Source organism: Agelaius phoeniceus, chromosome 2 (genome assembly GCF_051311805.1).
Source record: "Agelaius phoeniceus isolate bAgePho1 chromosome 2, bAgePho1.hap1, whole genome shotgun sequence".
NCBI classification, from domain to species: Eukaryota; Metazoa; Chordata; class Aves; order Passeriformes; family Icteridae; genus Agelaius; species Agelaius phoeniceus.
Window position 1 is genome coordinate 33,986,389 of NC_135266.1, and position 17,377 is coordinate 34,003,765.

Here is a 17,377-nt window from a genome sequence, read left to right on the forward strand (position 1 = left end):
TTGTGCGGCCGCCGCCGCCGGAGGAGGAGCGGGCCGGGCTGCGGGCGCGCCGAGCAGCCGGCACGCAGGGCGGGAGCCGCCGCCGGCCACGGGCCCGGGCGGGCGGGCGGGGGCGATGCGCGCCGGCGCGGGACGGCACCAGCAGCACCCGCAGCAGGAGCCGCCGCCGCGGCGGGAGCGCCAGCCCTGACGGCCGCGGCCGCCCACGGCAGCGAGCAGGGCAGGAGGAGGAGGAGGAGGCGGCGGCGCGCCGGGCCGGGCCGGCGGCGGGAGGTGAGCGCGGCCCGGGCTGCCCGCATGGAGGCGGGGCGGGGGGCGGGCGCCGGGGCCGCCGCGCCGGGCCTGTGCGGGGGAGGCGCCGGGCCTGCGGCGGCGGCGTTTGGCGCCAAGGCCGGGCAGGAGGGAGGAGGAGGAGGAAGCGGCGGCGAGCGCGGGGAGGCGGCAGGCGCTGCGGGTACGTGGGGCAGCGGCGGAGAGCGCGCGTTGCCGCGCCGGGGGCGGCGGGCGGGCGGCGCGGCGGGCAGCCCGCCCGTCCGGTGTGGGCGCTGCGGCCCCGGCCGCGTCCGGAGGGAAAAGTTACGGCGGCTCCGGAGCCGGGCGGGCGCTGCACCCGCGGGGGGCGGCAAGGGCCGGGCGACCTCCGGCCAAGCGCCCTTTTGTTCGCCGCAGCCCGGAGAGGCGGCGACCCGGCGGTGCCCGAGCCGGCGGGGCCCTGCGGAGCGCGGCTGGGCGTGGCTGGCGGGCAGACAGACAGACAGACAGACAGCCGGGCGCTTGTCCGCCGCCGAGCACCGCTCCGCCGGTATGTCGAGGAACTTGCTAGAACTGAGTTTGACAATGAAGCGCTAGCGCAGCCCTCCCGCCTGCCCGGCCGGGCCGCCAAGGTAAGTTTTTTCCTGAGCGGCGGGGGCGGATGGCCCCCCAGTGCCCCCTGTGCCTGCAGGCGGAGGAGCGGGAAGGTCCCGACTTCAGTTCTCCAGATCAAACCTTCCTCCCCTGAATGCTGTTCGCTTTAATGCTGTTCATGTTTCTGCAAAGGCATGGCTTCGTTCTACGGATGTACCGCGACCGGTATGGTTAGCGGCTGGGGATGTAGTAAAACTATTTATACTTGTAAATAATAATGGGATGATTAATGGGAGAATTTGGTACAGGGCACCCTAAAATGCATGTTACCAGGCAAATAAACACCACTTTTTTCTGTCTTTTAACTAGAGTTATTTTATAAAAAGCACTTGTAGTTACTTGAGGAGTTCAGCTATTGTTTGCAATTGTTATACTGAGCAGCTATGTATTTTTATTAACATATCACTAAAATTTGCACTGTGCTTCAAAGCCCAATGGTTTTTTTCATGTTCAGGAGAAAGGGATGCTGAAGACAACATTCAAGTATGATTAGAAAACCTTCAATTACTACACACTAGATACTTGAAAGCTGTTGTGCTTCTCTGTTAATATAAAAGAGCCTTTGCACGAAAACTGAAAGATTAAGAGAAATGTATTTTGTCCTGATGCTTGCAAGATGCTTGGTCAGCAGCTGACTTTTTACATCAGGTTGGTGCTTGTTATGGGCTGTTGTGTAGAGCATCTCCAGCACACCTGCTCATCTCTACACAGTGAGACCGCATCTTAGTGATGGTTAGAGAGAGCTGGCTTGAAAAGTGTGAGAGCCTTAGGCCGGAAAGGTCGACCTGGATGAATGCACGTTTGCATAACATTCCAGCTTGCCACAGAGCTCCTTAAGGAGACATCAGAAAAGTCTTTACCTGCACTTTACCAATGGGAGAAAATGCAATTTGATGTCTCTTTGGTTAAGAATGGACCTTTTCAAAGTAAAAGCAAATTAGTACTTTTAGGATCTAAAGTTTGTGTTGTTTTGTTTTTCTTTTTTAACTGAACGTCTGACCTCTTTTCAGACTAGACATGACATGCCCTGGTTTTATTGCAGAGAGGAGGAGAACTCGAAAGGTTTATTTGCAAAAGTTGGACTTTAGATGCAGTAAAAGTAATCAAAATAGCAGAACTGTTTCTGTTACCTGTCCCTCCTTTGATGTTTCCTCTTTCTAGGTTCCTCTTACAGAGCAAGCTGCCCTCCCCCAGTGGCAAAAATTCCTCTGAACTGGGTCTGACTGTAGGTCTTTTTTTGTTATATTTGTGTTATGTACACGTAGCAGATACCCACAAAGGTTTGCTAGAGAACTGATGTAGGAACATATGCAGTGGCATTTATTGGCAAGGATGTGTGTTCATTTGGGATCTCATTAAAACCATGAAAATCCGCCGTGAATATAAGAGCCTGGGATAGATAGATCTCAGTGTAGTGTTAGAATAAACCCAGCTGTTTTCTTCTCTGTAGTTCTGTGCACTTCCTCTCAGCACCAGAAAATCAGAAAGTTTGTGTTTAGGATTTATTGGGATACCTGGGATTGTTATGGGCTTTAATTTTGATTTTTAAAATATATACATGCTTTTAATAGACCTGGATAATTCACTTATGGAGAAGAATTTATATGACGCCTTCTTATCTACAATTGCTTATTATTTTTTACCTGTACATTTCTATATGTATATACACATGGGCAGAGACGTGTGTGTGGTCACTGTAGTAGTTCCCACATGCTGAATGCTGTAGAGCATTTTCCCCAAGAGCTTGCTGCAGCTGGCCTGGGGGATGTCTTGACTGGTGACCTCAGCTCCTGGTGAGTGTGTTGGCAAGTGTCCAAGGCCATGGTGAAAATGGCTGGATTTGGTAGACCTGATGGGGAGAAGTGAAACTAAACCCTGCACAAGCTGACTTGAGTTTGAAACACTCCTGCAGTGTTCCTTGTAGTCTATTTAGGTAGCTTATTTCAATCTTTGTAATTAATTTCTGACTATCATGCCCCAGTGGGTGAGAAGCAGGGCATGGTGCCTGCATATTTTTGGTTAGCTTGGCAAGACATGGGATGCATCTGGAGAAGGAATGTGCACCCATTTCTGTTGTGCATCTTTTATCATCCATGGATGGAAATGTCATGTAAACATCTGTTTCTATGGTTTGTCTTCCTCCTTTAGTCCCTAGAAGTCTCCTTCAAAAGTTAGTATGTGCTTTGGGGGGCTATAACTTGAATGGGTCTGATGGTGTAGTGTTGTGACCACTCTTCAGAAAATACCACATAATTTGATAGCAAAGAATGTTGTATTCAACCAAAATGTAAAAGCCAATATTTGGTTAAGTATAGGTATAATTCTCTCAGTGCATTTGTAACCAAAAATTTACTGTTTTGTCTAGATCAGTGGTAGTGTTGTGTTTTAGTTGGTGACTTCTTTCATTATGGACTGAGCCAAAACTTGCTATTTGCGCATGTTGCTTAATCTCTCCACTCCCACAGTCTTTGTGGGCGCTATAGCTAAGGGAGCTCAGGGGCTTTTGAATTCTACAGAGAGGGGAGCCTCTGACATTGTGTGGTGTTTCTCTTTTCTGAAGACTTGAACTGCTTGTAACGCTCAAGGCTCCATGTAATTGGAGACATAAATACAATTTTTACATTCTTTACTTAAAATGGAAACTAACAAGTTAATAATAGCTCTTATCGGGGGTATTTATGTAATGGAAGCCAACAGATGCTATTTGCATCTTGAAGAGCTGATGTACAAAATGTTATGTCAAGGCCCTGGCAGGTTTTATGCTGGTGGAGGCTGGGTCAGGTGGGAGTGGGAGATGCTGGAGATCTGGAGGGCTTGATGGCACCTCTGAAAAGTGAGATAACTGTATGAAATTTTACATTTTAACACATAGCTTATTTTAATCTAATGCTGCTAATAAAAAGGATAGTGTTTCGATTTGAGAATTGATTTCTTTTATATTTATTCATGTTAAATGATCAATTACACCTGTCACTTTAAAAGTACTTTTCTTTATGCTATTTTTCAGCTACAGCTGCATGTCTGATGAACCCCTAAAAATTTTGTCTATAGGTACTATTTTTATTGATACTTCAACTTATTTTGACTACAAGAAGGTATCTGGAAAATAAGTTTCAGAAATGTGACAAACCGGGTATTGCTTTCTGTGGAAAGATGATGATGTAATTGCCAAGCACCTCCTTGTTTCCCTGGGCTGTTCACTCTTTCTTATTCATTTGCTTCCAAGTTACCCTGTTCTAGATGACATCTGAACTCTTCCAACATTTAATATCTTACTTCAGTGTGTAGGTGACCAAGAATTTAGGGATGAGAGCAGTCTGGGATGCGTGATCTTGGACCTAAGGAATGCTCCTGCATTTGTAGAGCAATAATGCAGGCTTTACTTGGATTTAAAGGAATGGAAGAGACCCCGAGCTGTGAGCATGACTGCGGAGGCTCCACTGGCACTTGCTTAGTCGCCCTCTTCATAGAAGCAGGAGAAGGTGGGAGGATAAGCTCGTGACTGCTGATGCTATTTGTTATAACTTTCTCCTGGATTAAATACTGGGATGCTTGCCTTAGCTTGTTAAACTTTGTTTGAAAACTTTGGAGTGCTTTTCTTCTTCAAAGTACACCTGTTACAGCATTAGGTTAAAGAGCTGTTCTTCCTGATTATTGAATTGAATGGTGAACATAACAAATCACGTCGTTAATGTCTCTTTGTGTTTTAATTAGAGCTCTAGGAGATGTTAAAAAACAGGTTTATGCCACATGCCTGACTGGTTGCTAAACTGAATATGCTTGTCACACAGTCTTGGGGGAATTATGTATTATTTTGCTAATCTACTGTTCTGGGCTTCCCCCAGCCCCCTTTCCTTCCTTTTTCCTTTTTTCCTACCTTGCTCTAAAAAGTTACTCTTGAATATTTTCTGAGGGTTTGTCTTACCTGCTTAAAGCTCCTGACTGTTGACAGCCTTAGCTGGTGAAAGGCTTAGGCTCTTGCTCATGTCTTAAAGAGCAGTTTCATGCCTGCACAAGTGCTTTGGTGCACAGCAAGTCCAACAGCCTCCGAGAGTTAGCGTAGTGCAGTGGGTGAGTCGAGGCTGGGATGCCTGAGATCCTCCAAAGGGAGGGGTGATACCCCACACAGCAGGAGCTGCAAAGTGAAACAACTGACCAGGAATATTTATTGTAAGTAGGTAATTTTGTTTGACTGTTTTCCAAGCTGATTTTTATTTTCAGGTAGCTCTTGTTTTGGAATATGTTGATGCTGTTGGGTTGATGACAAAGTAATGAGAGGAGAACTGCATAGGAGAAGTTCTGCCTGGGTGTTGTCTTTTAATTATGCTATATAGTTTATTATGTAATATTGAATGAGAGAAATTCTTTAAATATGTAGATAAATGATGGATTTACTACAAGTTCTAGACAAGAGCTACAGTAACGTGGCTGTTCACAAGCCCTTGAAAACCATAACTAAACTATGAGCTTTCGTTCATACTTAAAAATCTAAGTCTTGGTTTAACAGACCAGACAGTTTTTAAATAATGATTCCTCTGTAGACTGTGATGGTATTGAGAAAATTTCTTTTAGTGTGCAAATATTTAAATCTTCCCCTACATATCAAGTATAGCAGAATAAAAAGGTAGTATTTTCTATCTGCTGACAAGTCAGAAACCTGACATCTTGAGCTGCTGGATACAAAAGTGTATAGGAGAAATGTCTACCCTGTCAAGGGAGGAAACAAATGTCCCTAGTGGGACTCCTTAGGTTTAATTATCTTTATTTGTTCTGCTTTTAACTGCTTGTACTTATTTAATATTTTTTCAGTGTTAATTTGCAAGCTTTGATATGAAAGTGGCTGTAGAGGACTCATCATAGGAAATAGTGTCTGTGTCCTGTACAGGCTTTGGCTTTAATGAAAAAGCAAGCCAACCGAGGACCTTGTGGAGCTGAAATACTCCATGTGTGAGTGCATTAGGGACACACAGGAAAATGTAAGGCTCAGCAATTATCTGGCCAGGAGGAGCCTCAGCAAAGAGGTAGGACTAATACTTCTCCCACTTTTATTAATACTTGGATAGAAAGAGCATAGCAGTAATAAAGTGGTGCTCTTCTTCCTGCTTTCATACTAATAGACTCTTTTCCCAGCAGGAAAATAGTGACTGAAATAGTGATAACGAGTGATTACTCTGCAGTGCAATGTAAACTTGTTAGATGTTAGATGTTGTTTGATAGGAGGGAGGATAAAAATGCTCATTTCAAGCACATAACAGCTTTTTATGGTAGCTTTTTTTTTTCCAAGAACTGCTGACCAGAGCACTGGAAAAGGAAGGGGTACTGCTTGTCAGCGTTGCTGCTATGCTTTGACATCGTTAACCTTGTTTGGGGGAGTTCCAGCAACTCTTCTGCTTGGGCCTAAATCAAGATCAGTTCTGTTCTTTTACAAAAATCGAATTGCTTGTCATTTAAGTAACTGAAAGGGAGATACTTAAACCTGATAATGAAGTTGCAGTCTTCCTTATGTTAACAATGTAATCATTTCCATTGTAGCATGAAATGAGCAATCTTAAGAAGTAAGTGAAGCATTTTGCTTGACAAATTTGAGCTTGCAGCTCTGCAACAGAATGTGCTAGGAGTGAGGGAGGAATCAAAAAGTTGATCTTAATGTAAGGTACATGTTTATGAACAACAGTATTGTAATGGCTGTTGGCATACCTAGGAAGTAAAATTCACTTCTTATAGTACTGATTCTTGTATGGAAGATATTTTTTCAAAATACTATGTCTGTATAACAGATACTAATTTTCTTCACTTTCTTTGGTTAGTGCTTCTTCACTTTTTTGGGCCAAAGAAGAAAAAGATGAAAAAGCCCGTGGGAAGAAATAATTCCATATTTTTATATAAATAGAAATGATACGAAATAGTTTTGTATGCCCTTTGCAACTCGTATCCATAAATTCAAGCGGTTTCATTTTGATTCTTGTAGTTTTGTATTTTTTAATGATTCATACTATAATTTCCAGTAATATTTTATGAAAATTGTGAAAGCTGTTCTTTATTCAGGTATTTTTCAGATGCCTAAGTTTGCTCCAGTTAGTAGTAAACATATTTTTGATCCAAACACTTACATAGATAGCTAGTGTACAAAGAGTTTACTTAAAATGGCAACTGAATGAGATTTTGCTGGTGACTGACAGGTTACATTCATGTGTGTTTCTGCAGTTTTGATGGAGATCTGACTTGCCTTATTTGGTTGCATACCTATACAGGGACAGAATATCTGTGGTTTAGTACTGTAGAAAATGGGACTCTGCTCTGAGCTCCAAGAAAGAGTATGTTAAACTTTGTTTCAGTACTTAGTATTCTTAGTAGTCTTTCCTCTGTTGCTTAAAACTGAATACATATGGGTCTGATGCATGATGTTTTCATTTTTCTTCCTCTGTAAATGCCATAAGACTTCAGAAGGTGGGACATAAGTTATTAGAAAGCTTACACTCCTGCCAATCAGCTCAGTATCAGTCAGAGCCCTGTGACTCCCATTACGTGGATTAAACTGGCTTAAGTGCTGTCTTAGATCCTTTGTTTGGCATCTTCTTGTACTTGTTCTAGATTTGCAGAAGCCTCTATATGTAACAGCAAACAGGGATGTGCATTAATTTAGTGAAATCTAGTAGCTTTTGCAGGTGCCATTTTATTCTCTAAGATTATTGAACTACTTTATTTTCTGTGTTCACTTCTGTGTGCTTGACTTCTACACCTGAATCAGTCTATTTTTGAAGTGTGAATGGGATAAGAATTGGAAAAAAAGTCTGAAGGAACTTAAGGGAAAAAGTAAAGCCTCAATTGCAGATGAGAACTTGAATGTGATTTGTAGTTCCTACTTATCTCTCTCAGCCATCCATGTCTTTGATGCCTTTGTAGTGTCCCTTTGGCCCTCCCCTCTTGTTTTTGACTTAACTTTCCAACTTTTTCCTTATTATTGGAGAAATCAGTGTTTCCAGTGAATGTCTCACAGTCTTCTTGGGACCCTATAAATCATCTAGGTAAAATTAAATCTGTCTCCTCTACTAGACTACAGACTACAAACTTCCAGATTGTTAGCAGTCAACCTGAAAGTATTTTGGCAGACTTGTTGGTTTGGGGTTTTTTTGGTGTAAGTTTGCTCAGCCTGATAAAGGGGGCCTTTTCCTTCATCAGTGTTTTTTTGTAAGGTTTTTTTTTTTTTTTTTTGTGGCTGGTACATTTGTGGGAGTTTACATATGTGTATGTACAAAAGTGTCATGCATTGCAAATTCAAGTTGTATTTTTAAAAATTCATTAAAAGAAGGATTTCTGATATTAAACTTTTTTCCTGGTGAATGCTGATATTGGTGTGATGACTATTTAGCTAGTGTTTAACAAGAAACCCTTCTGTGTTATGCCTGTACATAGGTAAATTTTGCTTGGTTAAGGAAGTTAAGTCTGTATGTTGAACTTAAACACACATCAACAATTGTATTTAGTTTGGTACAGATAGTGAGAGTGTTTCAAAACAAAGTTGCTTTTATATTGGGAGGAACTGCTTGAAAAAGTGAGACAGTGGCAAAGCATTGGTTTAGTGGAGTAACTTTTAAAACATTTTAATGCATCCTGGTTACTTGTATCAAACCCTTTTTTAACCATTTGCTACCCTAAGATAATTTTTTTGTCAAAATGCTATTTTTCTTTCCCCCTTTAAATAATTTCAGGGAATCTATCCTAAGCTCATGCTACCAAAGAAGTCAGCTTTCATAACAGCTTGAAGGTGTTATTGTGATGTAACTCTGTTATAATGATCTGACTGGTCATGTACACCTAATTCTGAAGTGGCATTAGTGTCAGCCTTTGCACAAGGGCTGTACAAGTTGAGCCAACTTCACTCCTGTACCAGATTCCTTTGGCCATAACAAAGCATCTTTAGATCTATCTTTTAGAGGATTTAATGTCACATTAGGGTGCTCTATGCCACCTCTGCCTGTTTTGTGGTCTCTTATAGGTTCACAGGGATTTAATCAGTCAGAATTGTGGATTTAACTGCATGATGGCAATTCTCAAAGGAGACAAAGCTCAGTTTCTTTGTTTACTTCTGCTTTTGAGCTTTCCAGGTCTGGCAGGATTATTGACGTTTTTGTGCTTCAGGTAAGCAGAAGTAATGTAAAACTCTTAAGGGAGCAAACCTATGAAGGCAATTTTTCTCTTTTTTTTTTTTTTTTTTTTTTTAATGCCAGTGTATTGTGAAGGGCAGTGTTACCTGCTGTCCTTCTTGGAACTGGTGGAAGCCCATCCATAATGACGTGGCTGGGAAACTATCCAAATCTAGTTTTATCTCTTGCTAAGCGATATCAGAAGTTTTGCCTCTGTAAAGGCAACAGATTTGTGTAGTGAAAGTCCTACATTAATAAACTACAAGAAAACAGAAAGATCTGAATATTTTAGACAATTCTGGTAAAGGTTTTTCCTTTTGACAGTAAATTCTTCTAACAGTGGGTGCTTCAAAAAAAGAATAGTTTTTGTGCTTTACAACTTGGTCTTGCAATCCCCCACCCTTCCCCAATATATTTGCATCAGAAGATTTTAAGAAGAAGTAAGCTCAGTTTTGTAATTTAGGAATTCTGATCACAAATTTGTCAGATAAATGTTTTGCTAATTTCTGGCTTTGTTTTGGCTCTGGCTTTAATTCCCATTGACTCCACCAAGACCAAAGTTTCCCTGCTTGTTTCTCAGAGTTTGTCATGTGTTTTGTCTAACTGAGTAGGAATGACTTTGGAAAAGGATTGACACAAGTTTCTCCTTCATAGCAGTAAAAAAAAAAAACAACCCAACACAACCCTTTCCAACCATTTAAGATCATCTTCAATGAAGAAGGCATATTTGGTTGCTGCCATGGGATTTGCAGCCACAGAGGATGAAGGTGATGAAGTCTTGTTTACTGTGTTTTAGTGTCTGCTGCTTCATTAATCGTCATTTGATTGTGCTCCCAGCCTTGTGTTTTTGTGGTCTAAGGGCAAAGCTTGAGTGCTTTATTTATTTATGCAGTTTCTTTGCAGGGGAAGGTGACAGTTTAAGTGCTGGTTTGATGTCTGACCATGAAGGAACAGAGAGACTTTCCTTATGAAAAATCACAAATACTGATGTGCCAGGTTTAATAAAGGATGTTAAAAGTACTTTAAATCACTGTGATAATCAATGAAGTTAACACTGTTACCTTTTTCTTGCCCCCCCTTTTTTTTTTTCCTCTGGGAGCTGACATTCAGTTAAATACTGGACTAAAAGGTTTTATGTGAGGTGAGCTGTTTATGAGGGTTATTTTTCTGTGGCCACTGAGACCCCCTTAAGGGCCAGGAATATTCAGTATCTACACTGCTCTTTACTCAATTTCTACATAGCTGGAGCATTTGAAGAAACTCAAAAGTGTGCTCTGTAGCCTTTCTGAAGCCCTGTGTTGTACACTGGTGAGCATCACAACTTAGTGTATCCAGAAAAGGAGACAGAATCTTTTCTTGCTGTCATCCAGTTGTGAGATAACTTTCCTCCTGTAATCCAGGCATAAATTATTCTCAATCTTTTTGCTTGTAGTTTCCTTTTTTTCCTTCTATTTGCATTGACTAGGATAGGAACAGAGGCTCAGCAGGCTCATTTGTTGTGTAAAAGTGGGTGGTGGTTTGAGCCACGAGCTCTTCTTGACACTCACTCCCCAGCAACTGGTGGTTGGTCATCCTGCAAGTAAATGATTGAAGCAAAATATCACAACATAGATAAGAAATGCTTGTACAGAGTGGTCTTCTGGTGAAGTGATGGGAATGACCATAATGCTTAAGTGCTGTAGGTAGGCAGCAGCAGAGTTGTGCAATGGAAAAAGGTTTGAGGAAAACGCAGGAAGTGCTGGGGCAGACTCTTGGTGGCCCGGAGAGGAGGACTGGGAGGATGGGATGAAAACTAAGGACAGCCTTTGAAGGTATGGCAACTGCTGACACCTTATGTGATGCTGAATTTGATGCCTGAAGAGTACATATGAGGCGAGGAGGAAGAAAGGTTCCAGCATGTGTCTGATTCCTGAAGGTATCCTTTACAGGATTGCAAATGAGTAGTTGAATCTGTGAGAAGAGAGAGTTCTGGCATCATTCCCTATTTGGTGTGTGAACTGGCTGTCCTGAACATGCTGGGCACTTTGAATCTCACTGTAAAGACCTTTCCATTTGCTGGGTGGGAGTTAAAACCTTGTGGTGTTTGCTGTTTCTTGTTCCAGAGCTCTAGCTTGAGTACATTGAAGTGCACATTTTGATATTACTTTCGTCCAAAGGTTAAATATGTCCCTTCATATTTTATATTGTCATTGTGTGAAGGATCCACATACTGCTTTTAGCATTTGTAACTCTCTTTTGTGTGTGGTGGGGTCATGGAACTTGCTGTGGAGAGTATGGAAGTGGCATAGCTGTGGCATTAGAAACATAACATCTGTTATCTTACCATACTTTGTAAGTTCTCACACTTAAATAGTTTTATTTTTTATTTTAAGATCTCCACTAAAGGTCTGCGTACAAATATAGTTGCATTAAATAATAGAATTTGGCTATGGAAAAAGATGCTTCTAGGTCATCTAGATTATTGCTTCTGAAATGTTTGTTTGAACCACCCTTCAGAAAATAGCATGGAACAGTACTGCCATCACTCAGCTACAGGAAATGCACACGAGCACATCTGTTTAGTACAGGGGGTAGAAGTCAAATGAGGTGGGTTGATAGTTGAAATCCAACTGGCCAGCATGTGGCTGTGGCTAACAGCAGGACATGTAATGATCTCCTTCCTCAAGAACTGCATCCAATTTGTTTTGCTCCAGATCCTCATAAATAGCTTGTTTTTGCTGCTCTGTGGCTCACAGACCTGTTTTCAAGTTTCTGGTATCAGGTAGAGCCAAAATACTTCTGTTGTTTCTGCCTGTACCCCATTCCAGGCTTTGTGGATCAGGAGGCCTCCTGCCAGTTTGCTATGTTTTTATCTCAGTTTAGATCTTGTTCTGCAGCCTTCTGCCTCATGCATTTGTATTCTTTCTTCTACATTCCTCTACCTTGAGGTGCATCCTACTGCAGGGAATACCTCTTCTTCTGAGAGAGATGCATCCTGCACCAGGCTGAAGTAGCACATCGCCTTAACATTTCGTCCCAAAAAGAGGAGCAGGGATCTGAGCTGCTGTGTACTAACTGTCCTTGCATGCAGCTGTACACTGTAGCATCTGTCAGGGATATCTATAGATAGATAGAGAGATCCCTTAGTGTCTGATGTAGGGAAGAGAGATGGAATGGTGGAATAGCTGCCTGGGATTGCTTTGCTCTCACCAGCATGCAGCGATACACATGAGTTCTGTGGCTCTCTGATGCACAGTACTTGCTGCTCTGCATGTCTGCATGGTGAGGTGCAGCCCTCAGCACAGACAGTCCCAACAAACCACTTTGTGCAGAGCTCCTTATACTCAAGTCCCATGTATTGTTGCCTTGCCCTCCGGCTGCGTTGAGAAGAGCTGAGCTCCACGGAGCATGTTGTGTTGGCAGCACAGCAACCGGGACTCTTGTCCAATCTTTGTTTAAACGTCAAGAGCTGCAGCCTCCAATCCTCCCCCTGGGGATGTGGGTCAGCAGTTCTCACTCTCAGCATGTTTCCTTAATGCTAAGCTTAAACCTTTTGGGTTTTGTCTTAAGTGTATCCCATTTCATTTCATCTCTTACAGACACAGGCTTTTGTTTGACTAATTATAATTTCCAGTCTGTATATGAAGAATGTAAATAACTTTGCATCTTAAAGTAAGTGTTTGTTTATGTTGGTGTTAGTAGCTTTTCCCTGTAAGGGCAGTTTTTTCAGCCTGACTCAGTTTTTTGCATGTGTATGTAGCTTATGTTGTGTAACAATGATTTTCAAGTAATCGATAAGATGTTTTGAGTGTTTTGCAGAATGGTTGGCACTACACACAGACTAAATAACTGCTGTGTTGGATCACCATCTGATTGCCTGGGGCCCAGGACTTCAGAGCATTTCATAAAATGTCTTGATGTTACTTGTTAGTTGCCTTATGAAACCTATCCTTCTAGACATCCTGCTGCATTGTTTGTCTGAAGGTGGGGTAAGCTGCTGTGGGAAATTTTTTTCCCAGCAAGTTTAATTGGTTGCTGGGAATTACTAAATCACCAGCTATTATTAAGAATAGGCTTGTTGCTGCATAAAGGTGTCACAAAATAGTTTTGTGACAGTGGGAAGAACTGAAGGTGCTAGAAGGCTGCAGGCTTTACTAAATGCTTTCAGCGTCTCTATCTACCTTAAGGTGAGATGGACTGTCTTTAGATTTTTACAATGAAATTGTGAATTTATACTGAATTACTTTGTTGGCTAAGCCAATGTGGAAGAGGGATAAAAATCAAGAGTACTTACTGTAGTCAGTACTGTTTAGAAGCTTGTGAAGAAGAGGAAGAATAAACAACAAATCAGTTTATTACAAGCAGAAATCCAACACTGTTTGCTTCAAAGACTTTGTAGGGATTTTACAAGACTTTCCTTAAAGCTTACTGACTTTTTCTTTGCTACCTCTAATCACTGTAGGATAAGTGTTGCCTGGAAATAGCTCTTCAGTTAAATATGATGGGTACTGTTTTGGTATTTGGATACTTGTTCTGTTATGATTTTTTCAGAACTATAAGGGAAGGAGTACCATTACCTTAAATACGATGTTTATAATCTTAAAGACTACTGGTTTTATTTCTTTTGCTGTCTTGGTAGTATTAATTTTTTGACCTGCCTTTTGTAAGAGGTCTGTGTGATGTTTATTGGTAGTCTGTGGGGAGCTGTCTGTATGTGCTAGATATCTGAAACAATCTGTAAAAAAACAGGAAATTATAAATTTTTCTAATACCTTTCCCACCTATGCGGTGTTATATCCCTGGGATTATTTATGGAGGAGATGTGAAGCATCACAAGATCAGCTTTCTAATTCAGTTTTGAAAGTAATTTGTGAGGTAGGAATTGCACAGTAGATGATGCAAGTTATCAGGCAATCCATATTATCAGAACCTAGCTAAGGAAGCATGGATTAGCTGAAATGCTCACAGGAATGTTTGTAGCTGCTGAGAGAAACTGAGAGGATAATTGCTAATTAGTTTCAAACAAGACAGGTGAATTAATATTTGCAATTAATGATGTGGGTGAAGGAATGAGGCCTCTGTTCATTCAATACCTGAATCAATCTGGGTGGAGCTGCATGTCTACTTGAGAAGATGCTTTGAACTCAGAGTTACTTTGATTTGAGATGGAGTCTGGAAGGAGGGGTTGGATGGGGCTGAGCAGGACATGGAGGGGCAGCTCTGTGACATAAAGGTTTGGCTGCATGCCTGCAGGCTGGGGGCAGTGGGCCCCAGCAGCAATAATTGCTCACAGCCAGGACTTGAGACATCAGTCGTGCTGCTGGAAAAGCAAATGCACTGGAGTTTATATGTAGGATTATTATCTGCAACTCAGGTGACTGTAAAGGATATTTTTCTCTAAAAAGAGAATAGCATTTTTTTTGTGTAGGGAAGGATTCAGACGGGGAACTTTGTTGAGGATATCACAACTTCATACTGGTTTTGTGTGCCAGCCTGGGAAAGGGTGGTGGACAGCAGCAACTAGAATCAGAAATGTAGAAGACATGTCCTATAAATGGAGGGTGGAGAACTGGGTTTTATTTCATCTGGAGAAAAGACAAGGACCTACTGAAAAGAGAGTTAGGTTGGTGTTCAAACTGTGTCAACAAAAAAGAGGTGAGATCATCAGGGTCCAGTGCTAGGAGAGACCTGGTAAAGGCTCGAGCAGCATGGGGAAAGGTGTGCTTAAAGTGCTGGGACAACGTGCTGGCAGTAAGGGTCACACTGCGTGGAAGGAGCTCCCCTGGAGAGGCCCAGGAGCCTCTGTAATGCAGTCTTGAGTTCTCAGTCCTACCTGGCTGTCCTTTTTCAGAACCCTGGCAGATCTTTATTCTGTGACCATCTCTGTTTTTGCAAATGGCAGCACAGTGTGTGGGATGGTTGATGAGAAAAGCACGAAGCTCTATTTTCAACCAGTCCAATTCTTGTTTTGGTGGCTTGGCTGTTGGTAAGCACTGTGGTAAATTACAGAGAGAGCGATAGTATAGCAGTAGTGATAACTACAAAAATAGATCTGTGTTCCAAGTGGCCTTCTGTTGTTGTAAGTTGTATTTTAAGAAATAAATCTTGCTGATGCTTTTTTCCCTGGTGACGCTTAGTTTCCAGGCAGTATTTATGAAAAGCTACTGTGCATTTCTAAGTTTGTTTTATGTGTCTACACTGTCCTTTAGCTCCTATAATTTTTTTTTTTTTGTTTCTTCATGCCACAGTTTCTGTTGCTGGCCCATTGCTTTTTCAAATGCATCTGGAGTGTAGGAGTTAAGTCTGTTGGCAGTCTGTGTGGAAGGGAGGGTGAGCATCTTCTGTGCATTCTTTACCTTGCTCTTGAACTTGCTGCTCACAGGGAGGTTGGTATTCTTCCATTTTTTATAATCTGTTTAGGAAGAACCTCAGATCATTAATTTGACGTTACTTAATTTAGAGCTTTTCAATTAATATGTTGAGACAGCTTTTAAAGCCAGGAGGGGGGAAATAGTATTTTGTGGGGGCAACTGTATTTTTCTTCCCATTGTGTATATTTGTTCATGACTGTGAAATAAGTAAAGTTGGGACTGAAGATTATGACTATACTGTGAGGATTAGAGAAAGAAAACAATTTTTAGTTGAACCTTCCAGTATTCCAGAGTTCATCTTGGCATTTGACTGAGCAAATAAATGTGTTTTTAATGAAGAGTTCAAAAATATATTAGTTTTGTGGTTCAGCTGAGAGGCAAAAGCTGTGGTTTTGTTCACACTTAAAAGTTGTAGGCTGTGTTGCATTTTAATGATGCCATTTGAGCTGCCACAACCAGGGCTTTGCTTGTGTTTCTATGGAAAACTTATATTAAATGGGTTCAATCGGGACATTAAAGAATTATCCCATAATGAAATAAGTCAAAAGAAAAATTCTTGGAAAATGTTTGGAAACTTAGCCAGCCATTTACTAATTATTTACTTATTTTCTTCCCTTGCCCTCCCTCCTCCAGTGTGTTTTGTGGGTGAGGCTCTTGGCATTTCTTAGCTGGAGGGTAGAGGCAGAGTACCAGGCAGGGTAGCACCAGCAGAGCAGCTGTTTAAGTGAGCCCCTCTGGTCACCCCCACTCCCTGTGTGCCAGGTGTTCCTGCTGCCCCTGAGCTGGGTCCCTCTGGATGCACCCTGTGGATTGCTTTGGGCCACGTGTGTGGTGGTGGTGGTGGCCAAGTGTGTCTCCTTATCTCGAGTTAAAAACCCGACCCACATAGTGTGATTCATGTTTCAACGACCTTGGCTCTGGTATTGCTTTGATCTACAGATCTTCTTGTGTTGCTCAAAGTTAATTGCTTAATGTGGGGTATAGCCAGAGAATGTCAGGAAGATGGGAAGAGGAACTTAGGAAGATTTAATAAAAAGAAACAAACCCCCAAACCAAGCACCTCTGCTGCCCACCCCCCCCTCTGCCCACAAAAAAAACCCCTAAAAAATAGTACAAAACACCAAACACCGAAACACAAAAAACCGCCCAAAAGTGAAACTTAAAATCAAATAGAATTAGTAGAGCCAAAACTTCAAAATTTTGCATAGTCAACATACAGGAGCTGTAATATATTGTGTTCCTCTTCTCTTCCCCACCCCCCTGCCCCCTCACATTGTAAAGAAATGTTTTCTTTTGATGCCACAGCCTAAGTTGAGCAACAATAGTTGTAATAAGTAATGGGATCTGTGCCACTCCTTAGTGGATGGGTGGTTGTATCTTTTTCTTGTACTCCAGATGGGTGGAGGAGCGCAGATGTTAGAGCATGGTGCTAACACTTCAGCCAGAAACTGCCTTATTTCACTTAGAAAAACCATGTCATATCCCCATTTTTAATTATTTTTCTTCTGGCAGGCTATGCAGTTATCGCTTCCTCGGTTTTTACTTGCATTTTTGCTCTGTAATACTTTCTTCCACAGCTCGTAGCTGTCCTGTTTTTGTTAACTTTTTCTCCGAGGCATGGGGCAGACTACATGCCAGGACAGCCCTTGGTCAGGCTGCTGACATCTCTGAGGAGTGCTGCAACTCATCTGTTGGGTGTGACAGCTGTAATGCCTTTGCCATGTGCATTACAATAGAGCACAAAACATACATGTGCATGATCCTGCAGGAGGGGAATGTGGGCAGTTGGTAGAGGGAAAAATTCCTTCTATTCCCATATTTAATGTTGCTCAAGGCTCAGGACTAGATTAAAAAGGGCGAGTAAGCAGAATCCCTGCCAGGGAAGCTAAGCTATTCGGGATTGTCAAGGAGAGGTCTGGAGGAATGTCGTGGGGAATTAAATCAGGAGCCACATGGAGCTTTCCCTCTATGCTTATT

At 42.1% G+C, this 17,377-nt stretch overlaps 1 protein-coding gene across 10 annotated transcripts in view; it reads left to right on the forward strand.

Annotated features, from left to right (window-relative positions):
• Positions 1 to 17,377, forward strand: part of JADE3 (jade family PHD finger 3) — a 64,762-nt gene continuing 47,385 nt past the window's right edge. For 2 of the 10 annotated variants that reach the window (XM_077173468.1, XM_077173474.1), the window contains exon 1: positions 143 to 273. The gene's annotated coding sequence lies outside the window, so the exon portion shown is untranslated. Of the gene's footprint in view, positions 274 to 434; positions 455 to 557; positions 885 to 17,377 lie in introns of those variants that run through there. The other 8 variants (XM_077173478.1, XM_077173473.1, XM_077173479.1 and 5 more) reach the window with 8 other exon arrangements.